At 40.7% G+C, this 21,292-nt stretch overlaps 1 protein-coding gene and 1 long non-coding RNA gene across 4 annotated transcripts in view; one reads left to right on the top strand and one right to left on the bottom strand.

Annotated features, from left to right (window-relative positions):
* Positions 1 to 20,538, bottom strand: part of Pgant5 (polypeptide N-acetylgalactosaminyltransferase 5) — a 29,380-nt gene extending 8,842 nt beyond the window's left edge. The window contains exon 1 of one of the 3 annotated variants that reach the window (XM_076327211.1): positions 20,241 to 20,538. The gene's annotated coding sequence lies outside the window, so the exon portion shown is untranslated. The other 2 variants (XM_076327209.1, XM_076327210.1) reach the window with 2 other exon arrangements.
* LOC143143156 (uncharacterized) lies at positions 15,082 to 17,560 on the top strand. The gene is made up of 2 exons (XR_012991036.1): positions 15,082 to 17,024; positions 17,464 to 17,560. It is a non-coding gene; the product is annotated as an uncharacterized LOC143143156 (long non-coding RNA).
* Positions 20,539 to 21,292: the final 754 nt, after the last annotated feature.

Below are 21,292 nucleotides of genomic sequence, written 5' to 3'. Positions count from 1 at the left end.
AGTTTATGAATTTTAAAACGGATCTGGTACGAGCTGAATCGACGCGGCCAACTTCGGAGCAGCAACAAGGACGAAACACGATTAGTCGGAGGATTGTAAATCGCGTGGTAGCGCAAGACGCAACAAGAACGGAGTAAAATTATAAAATTATAGCCGGGAACGTTACTCGACGCGAACAGGAACGAATTGAACAATTGAAATAATGGAATTCTCCCCGATAAAAATTCCACAGCGGTTTCCTCCGTTCCCGTACCGGTCGTAAAGCGATAGATAAGGCTCCGAAAGGGCGCGGCGATGGTAATTAAAACGGTCGAACTTCGTTAAATAGAAATAGAACGGAGATATTCGCGATGGTTGGTACTGTTCAAAGGAAGAATTCTTATTAAACGGTTCACAAGCTCGCAACCATTCTTCGTTTACAATATGCCTTTCAGAGAACCACTCTCACATCGCTCTGACCTAGCTCTTGGTACTTCCTATCATTCCCAGAAATGCTGCTTTGTTCTCAAACGCCACGGAACGAGATAAAGAAGAGGCACGAACGGAAGAAAATTAACGAGAATTATCGTGCGTACGATTATTCATAAGTTTTAGAAATTACCCGGTAGAAGTGAAAGCGTGTTTTCTTTGTAAAAATATTCCCAATTATGGGATACTCGGAGGATGAAAGTGTTCATCGGTGAAGAAAAGAGAGCAGTATTACGGAGCTGGCTGAGAATCGATAGAAATTGGGGAATCTTCCACGGTCTCGCGAAGAGGATTGAAATAATTAAAGGTAATAGGAGCTAGACGGTCGTTCGGAGACTCTGTACAACCTTTCGGTGGCTTCATGATCTAGTCGTAACTTTCAGCAACTCTTTTCCACTCTCGTTACAAACGCTGCGAAAGAGGATGAAAGAGTCTCGGCGAGAACTACTGCTCGTACAATATTATTTACACAACTATTTCCACTTGCGTGGTCACTAGAGAAAGAAAATGTTTCAAATACAGATAAAGACGTTCAGTGAAAAGAAGACAGCGATATTAACCAGAGTACTGTGAACATTTACAAGAGTTACTTATAATATTATTTACACAACTATTTTCACTTGTACGATCATTCGAGAAAGAATACTTTCTCAAATTAAAACGAAGACGATCCATTTTAGAAGACAGCGATATCAACCAGAGTACTGTGAACATTTACAGGAGTTACTTACGATGTTATTTACACAACTATTTTCACTTATATAGTTAACCTGAAAGAATACTTTCTTAAATTAAAACGAAGACGATCCATTTTGGAAGACAGCGATATTAATCAGAGTACTATGAAGACTTACAGGAATTATTTACAATATTATTTACACAACTATTTTCACTTATATAGTTAACCTGAAAGAATACTTTCTCAAATTAAAACAAAGACGATCCATGAGAAGACGGATATTAACCAGAGTACTATGAAGATTATACAGAAGTTATTTACAATATTATTTATACAACTATTTTCACTAATATGGTCTCTCGAGAAAGAATACTTTCTAAAATTGAAACGAAGACGATCCATTTTGGAAGACAGCGATATTAACCAGAGTACTATGAAGACTTACAGGAATTATTTACAATATTATTTACACAACTATTTTCACTTATATGGTCTCTCGAGAAAGAATACGATCTCAAACTAAAACAAAGACGATCCATGAGAAGACGGATATTAACCAGAGTACTATGAAGATTATACAGGTGTTATTTACAATATCATTTACATATCTATTTTCACTAATATGGTCCCTCGAGAAAGAATACTTTCTCAAATTAAATCCCATAAAACGATTCATTTTGGAAGACAGCGATATTAACCAGAGTGCTACGAACATTTACAAAGAGATATCGAATCTCTCGCGAGCTACGTAAAAGATCGATCGGAACGAGTTTAAATCTCTTCTAACAGGTGCTCGACGGTTCTTCGGGGACCAATTTTTAATGCTTCGTTCCCTCCCTTCCTCTCTCCCCCATTCTCTTTCTCTTTCTCTCGTCCAACAACGCTGCGAAAGAAGATAAAGAGACGGAACAGAACGAAAGTTTTACCTACGCCTATTACTTATACAGTTTGTAAGCTTCTTAAGTCCCGCGGGGTCGGCGAAGGCCACGCCGAAAGCGAGAACCTCCGACGGCCGGTTAACAATGATTAAGCGATAGCGAGAACGTGGAACTGTTCCGTGGAAATTCGCCGGAAACGTCGCGAAACAACGCGCATCGCTGGTCGTGACTTTAACGAGGACGTTCCACGTCTGGGAAAATGATATTGCGGCGGGCCCGCGATGCCGCCACCGCCACCGCCACCGCCACCGATGCTAATTAATTAGCGGCTGCTGAATAATTCACTTTCATCGCGATAGCGGACCGCCGCGAGTCTACGGGTAATGGTACCCGATAATTGCTCGCACCACAGGGTATTACGGAAACGCAGCGCGGGACTTTCCCGCTTTCCAGGTAGAGGGGCAATTCGTTGTTTCGGGGCCCGAAAATACGGGGGATTTTTTCTCGAACAAAATTTTTCTCAACGATTTCTTTCCGATGGAAATATTTCTTTTCTACGAAAACGTTCTTTTTTTACGGAAACGTCTTTCTTCTGCGAAAACAATTTGTTTCTACGAAAATATTCTTTTTTTTTTTACGAAAATATTTTTTCCCTACGCCAACATTCTTTTTTTTACGAAAAAAATTCCTTTTTTCTATGGAAACATTCTTTTTTCTACGAAAATATTGTTTTCTATGAAAACATTCCTTTTTCCTATGGAAACATTCTTTTTTCTACGAAAATATTGTTTTTTATGAAAACATTCCTTTTTCCTATGGAAACATTCTTTTTCCTACGAAAATATTGTTTTTTATGAAAACATTCCTTTTTCCTATGGAAACATTCTTTTTTCTACGGGAACATTCTTTTTTCTACGAAAATACATTTTTCCTATGAAATAATTCTTTTTTCTACAAAAATATTTTTTCCCTACGCCAATATTCTTTTTTTTACGAAAAAAATTCCCTTTTTCTACGAAAATATTCTTTTTTCTACGAAAATATTGTTTTTTATGAAAACATTCCTTTTTCCTATGAAAACATTCTTTTTTCTACGGAAACATTCTTTTTTTCTAGGAAAATACATTTTTCCCTATGAAATAATTCTTTTTTTCTACAAAAATATTTTTTCCCTACGCCAACATTCTCTTTCTACGAAAACATTCTTTTCTTAACGAAAACATTCCGTTTTTCAACGGAAACGTTCTTTTTTCCTACGAAAATATTTTTTCCCCACGCCAACATTCTTTTTCTACGAGAACACTCCTTTTTCACGAGAAACATATTTTCCCCGCGAAGAAATAATCGATACGAGATTCAACGTGCACGCGCTGTTAAACGAGACACGTATCATTCTCTCGAGTCTCCGTTTTGAAATTTGGCACAGAAATCCAAGTCCTTCACCGTTGCCAATTTTTCGAAATATTTTCAAGATAAAGTTCTCGAAAACACATCGGTACGGCGTACGAAATATCGGATTCATCCGTTTAAATTTACCGCACTTGTACCTCGGGTCTCGAGCGACCCCGGCGTCTTTGCAACGCGCGCGCAGATTATTCCCATCGCCCCGGTTACGAAACTCGGTTTACCTTCGCCCGAAGCCACGAAAGATTATTTTGCGCTTCGATCGATCGGAGAGTATCGATAAAAGCGGGTACGGGCGTGCTCCATTTAGGTCTCCGCGATAAGTAAATTTATCGTACCGTGGTATAGATAATACACGTAGGTCGCCGAGAGAAAAATATATTCCTGGCGAAACGGCTCGCGTCGCTTTCGAAATTCGATAATTTCGAAAGCGCGATGGACTCGCGCCAATGTTCGCTTTGAGATACGGAAGCGGTAACCCGTGTCCTCGGAGTGGCTATCCCGAGAGCGAAGAGGAGGGGGGAGGGGAGGGGGCGAGAGAGTCACTTCGAAGTTCAAAGTTCACGGGAGCTTTTAATATATCGCGAAACGAACGTATCGAAAGTGTTTTTCGGTCTCGAATCGAAATACCGAAGGCAACTGTACCGGTTTCGTATCGTTCGAGACGTAAGTTCGTTCGAGGGTCTCCTGTGACCCCAGAACTCGATCTCGAGAGAAGTCGTACGAGGGTTAATATAACCTCCGCGCTACGCTCGTGCGTTCCAAGTATCCGGCATCGCCGTGCAAGTTTCGCCCAAGAGCTTGGCACTGGTCGCTGCGGGGCTGCTCGAAGTTTGATGAACGCGGTTCGAGGACTCTGTTCCGAGGCTCGAATCGCAGCCCGGCAGGCAATAAGCGAGGACGAACCCGGCCAACTTTGACACGCTGAACGTGGAACCTCAAACAAAATATGTATACCGAGCTACGATTTTCGACCGCGAATTCGCGACAATTTCGCGGTACTCACGGTGCACGGCCGGGCGAACGGCGTCTACGCGCGACACTTTCGCAGAGTTTCGAGCCGCGAGGTCATCGAGACCAAGAACTGGGAACGGGGCATCGTATTGTACGAATGAAAATTTGTCCGGGGAGATTTTTTTATCGATGAAAGATTCCGTGGGAGAAATATTTATTCGAGTACATTTTTGTAGTCGAAGAAATATTTCTTTGAATGAATTTAGAGGTAACAATTTGTTCCAGTAGATTTCTAATCGGGGAATATTTCTTCGAATGTATTTTTATTCGAAGAAATATTTAGTCGAATGAACGTACAGATGAAAATTTGTTTCAGTAGATTTTTAATCGGGGGAATATTTCTGCGAATGTATTTTTATTCGAGGAAATATTTGTTCGAATGAATTTTTATTCGAAGAAATATTTAGTCGAATGAACGTACAGATAAACATTTGTTCCAGTAGATTTTTAATCGGGGGAATATTTCTTCGAATGTATTTTTATTCGAAGAAATATTTATTCGAATAAACGTACAGATGAAAATGTGTTCCAGTAGATTTTTAATCGGGGGAATATTTCTTCAAAAATATTTTTATTCGAGGAAATATTTGTTCGAATAAATTTTTATTCGAAGAAATATTTATTCGACTAAACGTACAGATGAAAATTTGTTCCAGTAGATTTTTAATCGGGGGAATATTTCCTCGAATACAATTTTATTAGAAGAAATATTTATTCGACTAAACGTACAGATAAAAATTTGTTCCAGTAGATTTTTAATCGGGGAAATATTTCCTCGAATACAATTTTATTAGAAGAAATATTTATTCGAATAAACGTAAAGATAAAAATTTGTTCCAGTAGATCTTTAACCGAAGAAAGATTCCTCGAAAGAAATACTACTTCGAATAAATGTACAGACAAAAATTTGTTCCGGAAGATCTTTAATCGAGGAGAGATTCGTTCGTAGAAACATTTATTCGAAGAACAACACACTTTCGTTTCGAGAAAAAAGCTACTCGTTATTTCTAAACGTTTTTCATTTTACTTTCATGCTCGAGGAAAGTTTCAATTCCACTAATGGTTCGTAAAGCATTATTCAATCGCACGAATATCGGAACTCGCTTCGTGCCAATATCGGAGGTGTCGTTTAACTGAAAATTTCACTACTTTTGGAAGCTGAAACACGTTGAAGAGTATTGGCTCGTTCGGAAAGCCCTTTCCTTTTTTTTTCTGGTGAAAATGAAACCCCAATTTTTCAGAATGTATAAACATTTGATCAAATTACATATTCTCCATTTTGGAAACGAAATCACTTCCCGAACCTAATAATTTCGTCGTTAGAAACGAGCACGACGATCCCTACGAGACGCAGACGAGCAACTATCGCGAAACAAGAAGATTCTTGCATTCGCGTGACTTCGAAACGAAAAACGCACTATGAGAATTTTTTAACGCTTCCACGAACAACCGGCCAGTTGCTATCAACTTCCAGTTTCCGTTGTACAAAAATTACGAGCGGTTAGAAAAGTTTCGCGGTTAATTCGAATTTAGAAGAGTTGCAAGTACCTACGGTATTCCGGAATTGTTAATTACGAACTCGAAGACGCAGGTGTTCCGAGAGGCTCTGTGAGCTAATCGGGCAGCCATGCAAATTAATTACAACACTCGCCAATTTTTCCCCCCTCTTTCTTCTTCGTTGGCCACCGGTGGCGCAAAATTTTTCGTAATTCCACGTGTTTGTCGCAATCGTTCGTTGCAGTAGACCGTAACGTCGCGAATTACGAGAGCCGAGTTTGCTAGATTTTCGAGATACTATACGCGATACTTTAAAGGCTCGAAACGCGCATTCGTTGACCCATCTCCACGGAATTATTAATAGCCTTCGCGCAGCAATCGTTGATCGAGAGGTTTTAAATATTTTAACGTATCTTTTTTCGGAATTCGAGTTTCGAGAGAAAAAAAAAAAAAAGAAACGGTACACGCGAGAAATTTAAAAGGTCAGTGTGTCGCCTCGTATAAATCTTCTCCGTCGTCGACAATAATTAACGTCACCGTTACACATTTAATCGTACATTTCGAACGTGCAGTTTCGGATCGATGCGAATGCATTTCTTTCTGCACTCGTTTGTTGCAACGGCCGGCAATTACGATAGCGAAGTAGGTTCCCGAGCCGTATCGTTTAAAACGTTGAAATTAAATTTACTAACGGACCTGCTTCTTCAACGATGTAAAGGAACACACCTGTTGTTAATAGCGTAAAACCATCGCGGTATCCAATTCTCGCGTGACTACGAACGGATCGGGGAATTGTCCGTCGAGTGTTTAATTTCGTTGAATGCAACCGATGCTTAAAATGAGAAAAGTGTAATTTTATCCGGAGAATCGGGTCTCGTCGAATGGATCTCACCGGGAGCGATCTCTGCTCCGTGCGTTTCCGAGCTCTCGCAATGATCGAACGTTGCGTCACAAATGGGGGAATAGTTAACGATAAATTCGAAATCACTTCGGGGCCCGAATACCTCGTCGAAAACATCGACGAGTCGAGTTCGAGCAACCTGGTATTTCAAAGGTCCGTAACCGTGGATTAACATTGTTTTTCTTTTCACGGAAAGTGATCGAATCGGATCGAAATTTAACGCAATTCGACATGTAATTATCTCGAGATTTCTTCGAAAAAAATCGGGTACTTCAGGGCTCCACAATTGTGGATTACTTTTTTTTCTTCGCGAAAAAGTAGTGGAATTAAAACGAAATTTAATGCAACTTGAAAATACAGGTAATTTTCTTGGGTTCTTTTTTTCTTAACAATCAACGCCCCACAATTGTGGGATTACTTTTCCTTCATTGAAAACTAATCGAATTGAAACGAAATAGAAAGCAACTCAACGAGACACGTCATTTTCTCGAGTTTTTTTTTTTTTATTAACACTTGAGGTCCCACAATTGTAGAATTACTTTTTTTTTCACGGAAAACTAATCGAATTGAAACGAAATTTAATGCAACTTGAAAATACACGTAATTTTCTTGGGTTCTTTTATCTTAACAATCAACGCCCCACAATTGTGGGACTACTTTTTTTTCTGCATTGAAAAGTAGTCGAATTGAAACGAATTTGAAAGCAACTCAACGAGACACATAATTTCCTCGAGTTTTTTTTCTTCTTAACAATCAACACCGCACAATTGTGGGATTACTTTTTTTCTCTTCATTGAAAACTAATCGAATTGAAACGAAATTGAAAGCAACTCAACGAGACACGTAATTTTCTCGATTGTTTTCTTCTTAACAATCAACGCCCCACAATTGTGGGATTACTTTCCCTTCATTGAAAACTAATCGAATTGAAACAAAATTGAAAGCAACTCAACGAGACACGTAATTTTCTCGATTGTTTTCTTCTTAACAATCAACGCCCCACAATTGTGGGATTACTTTCCCTTCATTGAAAACTAATCGAATTGAAACAAAATTGAAAGCAACTCAACGAGACACGTAATTTCCCCGAATTTTTTTTCTTAACAATCAACGCCCCACAATTGTGGGATTACTTTTTTCTTTTCATTGAAAACTAATCTAATTGAAACGAAATTGAAAGCAACTCGAAAATACACGTAATTTTCCCTATTTTTTTTTCTAAACAATCAACGCCCCACAATTGTGTGATTATTTTCGTTTCCCCGACTCTTCTTCGATGAAATTGAAACGAAATCGAACGCAAAGCGAGACGTAATTTTCTCGCGTGGTTTTCCACGATTCCGAGACACGGGCGAAAGAATCTCGCGTGTTTACCGAGCTCTCGCAATAATCGGACGTTGCGCCAGCGCGGGGGAATGGTTAACAATAAATTCGAAATCACAGCGGGCCCCGAATATCTCGTGGAAGGCATCGCCTCGGTGAGTTTCGCAAGAAAACGCCGCGCAGCGGATCGGAAGGCAAATTAGCGGAATAATAACGAACCGTGGATGTAATGCACTTGTGCAAACGAGATACGAAAATGGAAACCACGGTTGCTCAATCCGTGACCCGTTTCAACGATGACTTCCGTTCCAGGGGACAGAATCGGCGAGTCGATGAAACGTCGATCGCACACGGAAGTTACGGAACCGCGGTTTAATTAAGGCCCCCGCGTACGAAACGCAACCGAAACGCATCGACGGGTGCACGAATCGTTGTTCTTTCGTACCTCGCGGCAATGTACACACAACTTGTAATTCTCTAAGAAACGATTTACGGTTCGCTGCCTATCCCCCGAGCGAACGAAATCGCTATCCGCACTTGAATGAAACGTAAAATAGTATATCTCTCGTGCAACGATATCGACGTGCACGTTCCGGTACAATGTTTCTCAAACGAGCTCAACCGACACCGACAAAGGAATACCCGTACCTGCGCGCGAAAATTCGTTTCCGTTGAAATTTGTATCGCCACGACTTTTCCATTCGATTTCGAGCGTCGGACGCCCGCGTAAAATTGCCCGTACATTGTTTATCGGGGCAGCGTGGAAACGTAACGAGGGAAATGGGAAAACTCGTCCGTACTCTCGATCAAGATCGAGCGTATCGATACATCTGAATAATGTATCCGGAGAAATTTGTGCAACGATGATTTTTCTATACGATTTCGAGCGTTGGACGCTCGCGTGAAATTGCTCGTACATTGTTCATCGGAGCAGTGTGGAAACGTAACGTGGAAAATGAGAAAACTCGCGCGTACTCTCGATCGTACGTTCGACGAAGACCGTGTGCATCGATGTACCTGTATAATACATCTCTAACGAACTAATTTATTCGTGGTAAAATACGATCGTGCTCGCGTGAATTTGTCAAGTGTGACGAAATATCGATTTATTATAATACATCTATGACAAACTGCTTTGTCCGAAGTGAAATGCGATCGTGCTCGCGCAAATTTGTCAAGTGTGACGAAATATCGATTTATTGTAATACGTATGTAATAAACTACGTTCTCCGAGGTGAAATGGGATCCAGCTCGCGTGAAAATTTGTCAAGTGTGACGAAAAATCAATTCGTTGTGATGCATTCGTGGTAAACTATTTTAAAATATGTTCGCGTATATTTGTCAAGTGTGACGAAAAATCAATTCGTTGCGATACATCCGTGGTAAACTATTTTAAAATATGTTCGCGTAAATTTGTCAAGTGTGACGTAAAATCAATTCGTTGTGATACATCCCTAGTAAACTATTTCATCCACAGGTAAAATATGTTCGCGTAAATTTGTCAAGTGTGACGAAAAATCAATTCGTTGCGATACATCCCTAGTAAACTGTTTCATCCACAGGTAAAATATGTTCGCGTAAATTTGCAAGTGTGACGAAAAATCAATTCGTTGTGATACATCCGTGGTAAACTATTTTAAAATATGTTCGCGTATATTTGTCAAGTGTGACGAAAAATCAATTCGTTGCGATACATCCGTGGTAAACTATTTTAAAATATGTTCGCGTAAATTTGTCAAGTGTGACGTAAAATCAATTCGTTGTGATACATCCCTAGTAAACTATTTCATCCACAGGTAAAATATGTTCGCGTAAATTTGTCAAGTGTGACGTAAAATCAATTGTAATACATCCGTGGTAAACTATTTCATCCACAGGTAAAATATGTTCGCGTAAATTTGCAAGTGTGACGAAAAATCAATTGGTCGCGATACATCCGCAACAAACTATCTTACTCCGAGTTAAAATATTTGGTGCAAAGTTGCCCGTTAATTTTACTCCTCGGTATCTCGACAGTGAGAAGACGATTACGATGACAAGAGCAACAAGCGGAAAGAATCACGATCGTTGAGCCGGGAATCTCGAATTTGATCCGTCGGTAAACGTCGTAATTCATTTACGTCGCGTACGAAAAATCGATAAGGTTAATTTTATCAAAACGTTGACAGACTTTCGTCGAATTGAATCACCGTGCAATCGTGGCTCGTACCACGCGCTATCGTTTTAACCGCGATAACGCGACTAGACGATGACAACGTAGGTTTCGAGTCTAGGTAACCAACGGAGCGAGCAACGTCTGTAATCAACGTTTGCCGAAATTACGGTGCTCGGTTCCCAGCCACTGTGAATCGGATGTGGTAATATAACGATATGGAGAAATCTGGCGATATTACCGCCACGTAATATCGTGAAATTCTATTCGGCGGGAGACGCAACGATGCGAGAAGTATTGCTTTGGAGTTCGGGTCCTTTGACGATAACACCTACACGTGGACAGGTATAGAGAGACGTGGATGTACACGTACACGGTCACGTTCTCGATATCCGAGCGTGTATCAACGAAAAGAAACCTTTCTCCCTCGCTCGTTCGATTGGCTGTACGAGAATCGAGCGTTCTACTAAATTTCTGCCCGAATTAATACGGCTCGGAGGACTCTCTGATCTCGGAGATCGTATTGCCCTATCGATTCTCTCGCGATCGTTAATGTTACTCTCGTTGGATCAACGAGAACTGGTGCATGGATTAACCCGGATAAAACACGAGCAACCTCGACGATTTTAAACCACCGAGGAGTATCTGAAATTTTCTTTACCGTCGTTGTAGCAACGTTCGGAAATATTTTATCGATGGGTGGACAATTTTAGAACGGTGTTGAATCTACGCGGATAAGAGACTACGTTTTCGAGGGAACTCGGACTTTTTGGGCGAAATACGCGCGATTGTTCGTCGCGATAAATCGTGAGAGCGTACGATTGTTTGAAAAAGGCTTTAACGCAAATACAATCGGTGTTTTCTTTGCAGAAATGATTGCCTTATCGGCTGGATAAATACGAAATTTAATCGCGAGTTCGGTTACGAGTCGCGACTGCGTGAATGGAAAATATTGAACATTTGTGGAAATTCGAAAATCAAACACCGCTGAATACGCGACGATTGTCCGGTTTTCTATTTTTTTTTTTTTTTTTTTTTTTTTTTGTTAACGATAACAACGATAACCGTGACAAATATTGTTACAATCTTGGCTCGAGTACGCGTGGATCCAGTCGTGCTTCGTCGATCATCACGTGACCAAGAATCACGTTCTACGCGTACGCCGACATCAGCGAAACAAATACCATTGAATGTGATATCCGATAATTGATTGTGCGTAGATCGCGACGAATCTCAACTTATTAACGTTTCGTTGGTGTATCGGTGCTTCGATAGGTATCTTATCGTCAATCGCATTATTTGCGAAGAAACGAATAAAAACTATACACACGTATACGTAAATAAACATATGTATTAGGTTGTTCGAAAAGTGATTTCGTTTTATTTGGTAAAAATGAAACACGACTCTTTTTTAGAGTGTACAAACATTTTATTAAATTGTATATCCTCCATTTTGGAAAACGAAATCACTTTTCGAACAACCCAATAAATAAACATATCTATATATATATATAATTTTTTTTGAAGATTATAAAATAAAAATTATTCCACGCATTGGTTTCGTTGTACTTTTAGCGAGGGAACTCCAAATTTTTCTAGGCATTGGTTTCGTTGATCTTTTAACGAGGGAACTCGTCCAAATTTTTCGTTCACGTTTCACTCGATTAAAGCGCTTCTCTCGGATTCATTTGTAATTATAATTATATTTTATCCAAGCGAAGGAACGGATAAAAACTGTAAATATAAATATATATACATACATATATATATCCCTCGATAAAGATACAATGAAACCAATGCCCAGAATATCTACGATACATAACTTTCTTCGAAGATCGTAAAATAAAAATAATTCCACTAATTCTCGTGCATACACCAGGCATTGGTTTCGTTGTACTTTTAACGAGGGAACTCCCACGAAATCTTTCGTTCGCATTTCGCGCGATCAACGCACTTCTCTCGGATTCATTTATAATTATAATTATATTTTATCCAAGCGAAGGAACGGATAAAAACTGTAAATATAAATATATATACATACATATATATATCCCTCGATAAAGATACAATGAAACCAATGCCCAGAATATCTACGATACATAACTTTCTTCGAAGATCGTAAAATAAAAATAATTCCACTAATTCTCGTGCATACACGAGGCATTGGTTTCGTTGTACTTTTAACGAGGGAACTCCTACGAAATCTTTCGTTCGCGTTTCGCGCGATTAACTTGCGTCCCTCTCGGATTCATTTGTAATTATAATTATATTTTATCCAAGCGAAGGAACGGATAAAAACTGTAAATATAAATATATATACATACATATATATATATCCCTCGATAAAGATACAACAAAACCAATTCCTAGAATATCTACGATACATAACTTTCTTCGAAGACCATAAAATTAAAATAATTCCACTAATTCTCGTGCATACACCAGACATTGGTTTCGTTGTACTTTTAACGAGGGAACTCCCACGAAATCTTTCGTTCGCGTTTCGCGCGATTAACTTGCGTCCCTCTCGGATTCATTTGTAATTATAATCCCACGTAGTGGAAGCGTTCGAGTTCGGGCGAGGTTTTGCGGTTTCGATCGCGAAAACGTCGCCGTCGGTACTCGTGTTCAACAATGCAATTTCCATTTTCTCTGTTCCGAGCGTACCCCGCGCCGCTATGATGGATGCGGTGTACACCATTTTCGACGACGCAAGTCTTCGAGCACGAATCCGTGAAGCGAGGGGGCCCGCCCAGTTTCGTCGTGGCCCCTTCCTTCCTCTCCTCGATGGCAATAACTTTTTCCAGAAACACGTACAAAACGTTCGGCCAGACGCGTTATGGATTTTACAAAGCGTTTCAACTTTGCGGCGGCGTCGAGCTCCCTGCGATATATCGTCGAAACTATAACTCTCCGTCGATTCCGTGGCACGATGCAACTTGAAATTCTCGACGGGGCCAGCCCCCGATGGGAAACTTCTGCGCGAAAAGCGACTCGATAATCGTTTTTTCCCGGGGACGTTCTTTATAATCTTCTCCCTCCCACCGCGAGGAAATAATTGGATCGGAACGAAGACGAGTCGACTTGTGCGATGCACTTGGACGTGACGTGTACACTTCTCAAACAATTTTATCGTAAGGGTTTTTTTTTTTAAATTTCTTTCAATTGTACATTTTCGAAACAATTTTCGAACGACGAAGGACAATCGAGAAGATTGTTCGACCTGGAGTAATCATCGAGGGAATCACCCTGAAGTAAAAATTCGAGAAAGGAGAAGAATGACGTTGTTTGAATATTTATTTTCAATTTGTGCTTCCACGACGGAAAAATCGATTTTTGGATCCGAAATCACCGGATTGCATCCTCGACTCGCAATCTCCCTTGATTCGTTTCTCGTTTCTTTCGCTGATCGGGAAATTCGCCATTACTCCATCGAACGGATCGCCAACGTCTAAGTGCACTCGTGAACGGAAACGTTGGGCCGCTTTGTTTTCGTCGAGCAATCAATTTTCTACCGATAGAGTCGCGTTGAATTGCGGACCGATGCGACTGGGGAATCGAGCGCTCGTTGCCCCCTCCGCTGGCCGTGGAATGCGAGGTATCGGATACTGGGTGATACCCGGTGCAAAAATGAATCGAAATCGCGGAATAAATTTCTTTCGCGCGGGCCTGCGTTTGCGTGGGATTCGATTTTTGAAATTCGCGCGCGCGCGCGCGAGCTGCGACTCGGTTCCGCGCCTTTCAGGATGTATTCACTTTGACGAAACAAAGTTTGTGTGCACCGTTAATCGAGGTATTGTTCGAGGTGTTTGTGCACGCGCAGCTGTGTTTCGAGCCGCTGAATGCATTCCCAACAATTTCTGATCCTTTTCGAACAATCGGTGAATTTACGTTTCTTGTACCATCTGACGGATCCTTTGTCGTTCTGTACACACTCGGATGCTTCGCGGTCTTCCAAACATTTGTGCAAGCACGTTTTATCGATTTCAACGGGCTAAAATTATCTTCGAAGCTGCAGCAAATGATAATGCAACACCTTGCGTAATATCGCGATCAATGCATTTGTCTTGAATTTAGCAATATCCCTAAACATGCCCGGTAACTTTTAAAACACTATTTGTAAGTTGCTCCGAGTGTTTAAAACAGCTTTTATAATAATTATAATAATAATAATAATAATAATAATAATAATAATATTAAAACAATAATAGTGATAATTCTAGCAACGGTAATAGTAGAACAATAATAATAATAAAACAATAATAGTAATAATTCTAGCAACGGTAATAGTATAATAATAATAATTATTATTATTATAACATTCTCCAAAACGATGCCATACGAGATGGTAAACCACAAATTCGCCCCATTTTTGAGCAGAGGAATCGAACAGAAATCATCCTATTTCCGGGCGCACCGCAGTCATGGCCGCGCCCTGTGTACCATGCGGTGTTCGTGTCAATACTTGTTTCCGCGGTAAAAGGAGCCATAAAGCGAACAGATCCAATACAACGGAACTCGTTGCACCGGCATTCTCGAGCGATGCAATTCGCGGTATCAGCACCGCGAGTGTAATTAACACGCGCGACGATTTAAATTCTCGCGCCCAATCCATTGTTCTCTGCCCCCTCCCCTTCCCACTCCCGTGGCTCCACCTCTCCAAGAAGTTGCTAGCGTTAAAAATCGTGCCCACTCGAGCAATGCTATTCACTCTCGTTTGCTCGCGAACGCGCTTGATTTATCAGCGATGGAAACGTTACGGAGACTTCGAATGGATAAAAGTGGCCCGTGGACACGAATCGGGTTGAGTTCTTTGTCGAACGTTGACAGTATTATTGCCTTGTAATCTATATGGTTGTGGACACGATAGTTTCGTGACGTTCGGCGTGGCCGGGATTGCGTAGATACAAGACTCGGGCAAACCGGTAGAATTCACTTGCACGGCTCTCGGAACGAAAATAGAACGCGCGCCATTATTTGAAAATTCGTATTACTTCGAAGACAACCTATTCGATTTGGAGGAATTCTGGGTTACGCAATGTATGAGTAACACCTAGGATATCCTAGGAACGTCTGTTTCGATAAATTATTGTAGGAGTAAAATCAATTTGTAGTTGCGGTGTGCTTTCTTATTGTCGCGGACTTTTGTTGGATTATTTAATTTTTGTTTTTATGCACCGTGCTCGTAAGTACTCCAATATCACTTATTCGTCGAAAATAATTAATCATAAATAGTATTTAGTTTGATCGAAGTTAATAAGAAAGTTTGGTAAGAAAATGGTAACGACTTTAACTATAAAAGTTAATAACGGTTATAAAATTAAAGAGGACACTTCTTCCATTTCTAGCAACGAATGTTTTAAGGCACAGTAAAAGATATGTTATCGGAAATAAATTTCCGGCAGTAATTGTCTCGTTAGTTTGTTTTTACTTATCTACCAAGTATATTGGATCTCAAATATAATCTACTTAAAACGTGCTCGTGGTAACTGAAACAGGAATTTATTAATAAAATTCCTATCCTAATTTGTTTTTGCAATTTTCGAAGTCGCTACTTTTAAGACGAGATCTTTCAGCGCAGGAATTAATAACATTTTACCGATAATATCGATTCTGAGTATTATTTCTTCGAACGAAAATAATTATTCTTCACTTCTCGATTAAATGCGCCACTCGTACCATCGGAACTGAAGCTTCGTTGAAATGCACGCATTTTAAATTGAAACCCCGAACGCTCAACAATTTCCCGCTAACGCCAGCCCCCGTTTTCAACTTCTTATCTTAAATTTCGAGATTCGTAATGCCGGTAGTACTTTCAATTATACTGGCGGAGTCCGACAATACCAGCGATACAATGAAGATCGCGGTATCGTACGTATACCGTTATTACGTACCGCTTTATACGGGTCACAAAACCGGCGTAAAGTTTTCCGGGTAATGGAGAATGGATTAACAATGGGAACGCGTACAGGAAATGCACGGAATGATTGATACATTATTTCAAAAGTGTCGCGTGAAAAATGATCGCCACCGAACGAGTCCAAAAAAGAAACATTTACTTCCGGCGATACATCGACCCGGCGAACAATAAGAATTATCCAGCTATCGTGCAAATGGTACACCTAACTTATCGACCTGTTCAATGTATCCAAGCACCCCGCATCTCGGCTATGTCGCAACGTTCGAGCACGTAGTGTTACAAATTGAATAACAAGAGGTTCCGCGTGGTTCATTGAAAGCTGCAAGTCGTACGGGTCGAGTGTCGTGAACAATTCTCGTTAAAGCACAACGAGAGCAGCTTAAAGGTTTCTCGTACGAGCGCCGATAACCTAGCTCGAACGAACTGTGTTTCATAAAGCACGCATATGTACGCGCGCGCACCTGTGTGTGTGTGTGTGTGTGTGTCGCGACGAAAGAAAGGAAAAAAAGATGTCAGACGCGTGTGACGTTGGTTCTTGTGTGCAGATAATTGCGAACGCGACCGACACGGTTTACGATGCGCTACTGTCGGCACACCGGTTTCTATGAGCCGTCCATTGAAATTGCTCGTTTAGATAATGCTCGCGAATACGCGCGAGAAGTAACAGCCAACGTTTTATTACTCAATTACCACGAGAATCTACAAGCGGCATTTGGCATCGAAGACCTTGCATCTTATCAGTAAAATGGAACGCTGTTTATTTACTATTGCTACGTCATCTAATTGGGGTTAGGTTTGGATAGTACTATTTTTAGTTGTATCGTGTCTCCTACGCACTTGTGTATTTTCATTTCAGTGAAATTCACTTATACGTTTCTGTGTATTATTACGTGTGCGCGATGTTGATGTATAACAACAACAACAACAACAACAATAATAATAATAATAATAATAATAATAATAATAATAATAATAATAATAATACAAATACTCTACTCTCTACGATCTTTTCAAGGTCTGCCATATATACACAGAAGATGATCTTCGAATCTGTTTTGTTATTAAACTAATTTTTTTTAATTCTACAGGGCCCTATCCTTGTTAATCTCCGATTTGAGTTCCTATCATTCTTGCAAATTTCTCCGAGTATTTTAACCATTTATTTCTTTTACAAAATAAATTATTCTTTAAATAAAGAGTTTGTTCAAATTAAGAATTCTTTTTCAGGTTAAAATAACGAAGGCAGTTGCTCGACGGAAAAAGCATTTAAAAAATCACACGCCAACTATGTATTTCTATGGAATATGCGAAGTTTTAAAAAAGTGATACGCTTTTGAAGTTTGTTCGCCCGAAAAAAAAAAGAAAAAAAAAACGACATTTTACGCGCACCAATGTAACACAAATTGTCCTTTACGCCCAACCCCATTGCCACGATTTCTTTTGCTTTTCAAAGTTATTTCGCGGCTCTTGATTTCGTTTTCCATCCGTCAGTCTCTATCCTCGTCCTTTTCTGATATCGTAATGGTTACGTGTCTATAAGGCCGTATTATACGTTGTTACCGTTAATGTGGTCGTTTAAAATTCCGTTGCGTGGAATTAAGCGCGAAACAAACGCGACGTTGATGAAAAAAAGAATCGTCGCGGAACCGACGAATTCGAAAACGCGGCGGATGTAGTGCATAAAATATGAGGCCGCTCGACATTCTACCGCTTCGCGCATAATTAACGCGAGACGAAGAAAAGAGCAATCCGTGGGGATACGTTTCCAGCAACGAAGTATTTCCGCGACCGCTTTGGAGCGCTTAATTTGATCGGTGTAACGCATCGAGTAGCGATTAAAACGGTTAATTGCTAACCGTTCCGACAAGTACAATTCGTCTTTGCCACGAGAGAAAAAAGGCAAACAATATTTTAGAACCAATTATGCAGTCAAGTTGAGTCATCTCGCACGTTCTACTTTCTAATCCGCGACAACACGATTGTTATCTTGACGTGAATCATTCACAGTAATCTTATCTGTTATTTAAATATCTTCTTGTAAAAAATTTTCAGTCGTTGGAACAATTTATGGCACTGGTATCGAGGATAAAATTGCTCGATGAACTTTGCTTGAAGTCGTATACGTGGTATTTGTCTATTAATGTGACACCTAAGTATCTTTTCCTAAATATTTATCGGTAAGTTGGCAGCCTGTGTACAACTAAAAAGTGAGCACGTTATAATTTTATATAGCTGTCCGTCCATCGATGAAAATTTGAAACCGAGAGCCGGAGAAAAATCTTTGCCCTCTTTTTACAGATTAATTCGAATCATTCCCCGTAAATGCGCGTGTAAATCTCTTTAACAATACAATTTCATTAACGGAGGTTCGAAATAATCGAATAAATTGTTGAAACGAACGCCCGGGCTTTCCATCCGAAAATGTGACACTATTACGCTGACCCCACGTTAATACTCAAGCATCGAAAATTCATTTACCAACGCAGTGGATGTTATGCGCAATTTTCCCAAATTCCAGAACACTACGTTTTACGAGTAATGAAATTGTATCGCACTCCGATTAGCAGGGCGCAGATTATTCGCGTATTTATCGTCAACGTTAAACTAAATTTGCTAATCGCTTCATTAGCAATTCCGTCTCGATACGATTCCGTGAATATTGTCTTTGTAACGAGCAACAATAGCTTCGTGATTTTTACGCGTTTCTCAGTAATCACATTTTCAGGCCTATTCTGCCCATACAGTGCTACAGCAATGGGAATCGTTTGTCGTAACTGCATAAGGAGACGATCGGATCTGGGTACACGTGTCCTTGCAGGTCGAATAACGCGTCGTCTTTAACCGGTCAACTCGCTCATCACCCTGAACGAACTTCACGGCAAACCTTTCACTCGTATTATTAATCACTATCGAAGAATGCTGCATTTACCTATTTAGCAGTTTGGACGAGAAAAAACCTGTTTCTTTTCGTGAATAATGTATCTTTCTCAACGAATGTTACTCGCGGCGATTTCTTATTGGTATGCATCGGTTCGTTCTTATTAGCTACATCGTCGATCGAATTTAATCGCGAACGTTTTCGAACAACGCTTAACGTTCTATAGTTAGGAGGGTCGACGACAGATCTTGGGAATAAAGCAAAAGACGAGCAGGTGTGCTGCCGCATTCCTTTAACCGGAACACCGACGTAGCCGGCGGAATAATATTATACGTTTTACGACCGGATCAGCGAGAACAACGAAACGGAATCCGCGTGTACGGTTCCACGGTGAATCGAACGCGTAACGCACGCACCAGAATTATGTGCATAGTGACAAACCTAGAAACAATCTGGCCACACGTTAAGATGTAAACCCGCGAGGCAGTGGAATATAGCGTATACACCTATCCGCGCAGCACCGTTAAGTTGCACACCACATGGTCCAGTATCGGTCGCGTGTCGCTCTGCTTAAAAAGACATTTACCCAGTTTTATCGTGGTCGTGAGCGCGTTCTTTCGATCGTCGCTCGGTCAGACTCCGGTTCAGCCAACTGTTTTGTCCGTTTCAGCCACGACGTAATTACCACGAGCGTCCGGCGTGTTCGAATTCTAAGATTCACCACAGAAATCTGTTAGCAGACGCACACACTATAGCCACCGGTGCGGAATTCGTTATAGGCATGTAACAGTTCGACGCTCACTCGGTACGTGGACGGCGCTCCCGGACACACAAAACGTTTCGCGATCGTCGGTGCCGCGAAATCTGATCCCGACGAAATGTTCACAGAGCACGAGAATTCACGGAGCAGGACGAAAGGAAAGCAGGACGCAGAGTGCACACACGGAGGCGAGGGATCAGACTCGCGAGAGGCGCCAGGTGCGAGCGGACGATCGGTCAAACTTGAACGAGTACACTTTTACACGACGAGGATGCTCGTTGTCGCACGCGGACCGCTCTCGTGACTGCGTGCGACTGCTTTCCACAAGTGAACGGGTCGATTAGCACGAATTTCATTGATACACACCTCTTATGACCTAGTAACGAGAACGCCTCCAGGTGCACATCCCATACGTCGCACATACGTGTACATTCGACACTGCAGAGCCACTGAACAGCGCCGAGGTTAGGGCATCGAAGTGGGGACACCTGTTCGACATCCGTAGTAGCACTTTCTACGCTCTCTGACGGCAGTGCGTGGCCGCCTATCGATAGTGGCCACAATCGCCGATGTACGCACAATCGAGAGCCCCGTCGACAGAGTCGAGATTTATCGGACGCGAAAGGACTGTCCTGTGTACTCCATTCACGGTCGACTCGCTCTCATTGATTCCCCTACAACGATTGTCGCGCCACTAGTAGTCGCTTCGTGAACCGCTTGAACGATTCGACTCCGATGGTAATGGAAGAAATCTTCCGATCCGGAGGCTGGATATAGTAGAGACGCTGGCAATATTCCCGAAAATATCCGGGATACCTGTAAATATCGACACTCCGAATGTCGTTTAGATATCCGGTTTGTTCAATATCGATAATAGTTATTAATATCGGCACAGTTTTTAAAATATATGTAGATGTTTCTAACATATCTAAATACATATGTAAATTCTTTTAAAAGGGTTCGTTACAATGATGTGGATTCGCCACTATCTAGAAAAGAAATTCTAAAATTCATTTAAAATTCCCGCCAAATTTCAATTCGCGAAAATTCTAGGAAATGACGTCATTTCCAAGAATCGACGGAATACAAATACCTCCTCAGCGATCATGTTCTCCTGATATTAAAGTTTGAAAATTGGGAAAAAATTTTAGAGAATGTTCGATTTTGGGACTTTGGTGTCAGGAGAACATGATCGCCGAGTAAGTATTCTTATTTCGGGTATTCTTGGAAATAACGTCATTTAATTATTGGTGAATTGATATAGCAATTTCAAGAAATTGATGGATCTTAAGCCATTATTTATACTAGGATATTGTTAATAATTGTTTAAGCTATGGTTCTGCGACGGTTGTTAATAATTATGATAAATAAACATCAACGTATTACGAAATCGGCGACGAGGAACGGTTTCGGTAAAT

Source organism: Ptiloglossa arizonensis, chromosome 2, assembly GCF_051014685.1.
Source record: "Ptiloglossa arizonensis isolate GNS036 chromosome 2, iyPtiAriz1_principal, whole genome shotgun sequence".
Classification (NCBI taxonomy): domain Eukaryota; kingdom Metazoa; phylum Arthropoda; class Insecta; order Hymenoptera; family Colletidae; genus Ptiloglossa; species Ptiloglossa arizonensis.
This window is presented reverse-complemented; position numbering and strand designations above follow the sequence as displayed.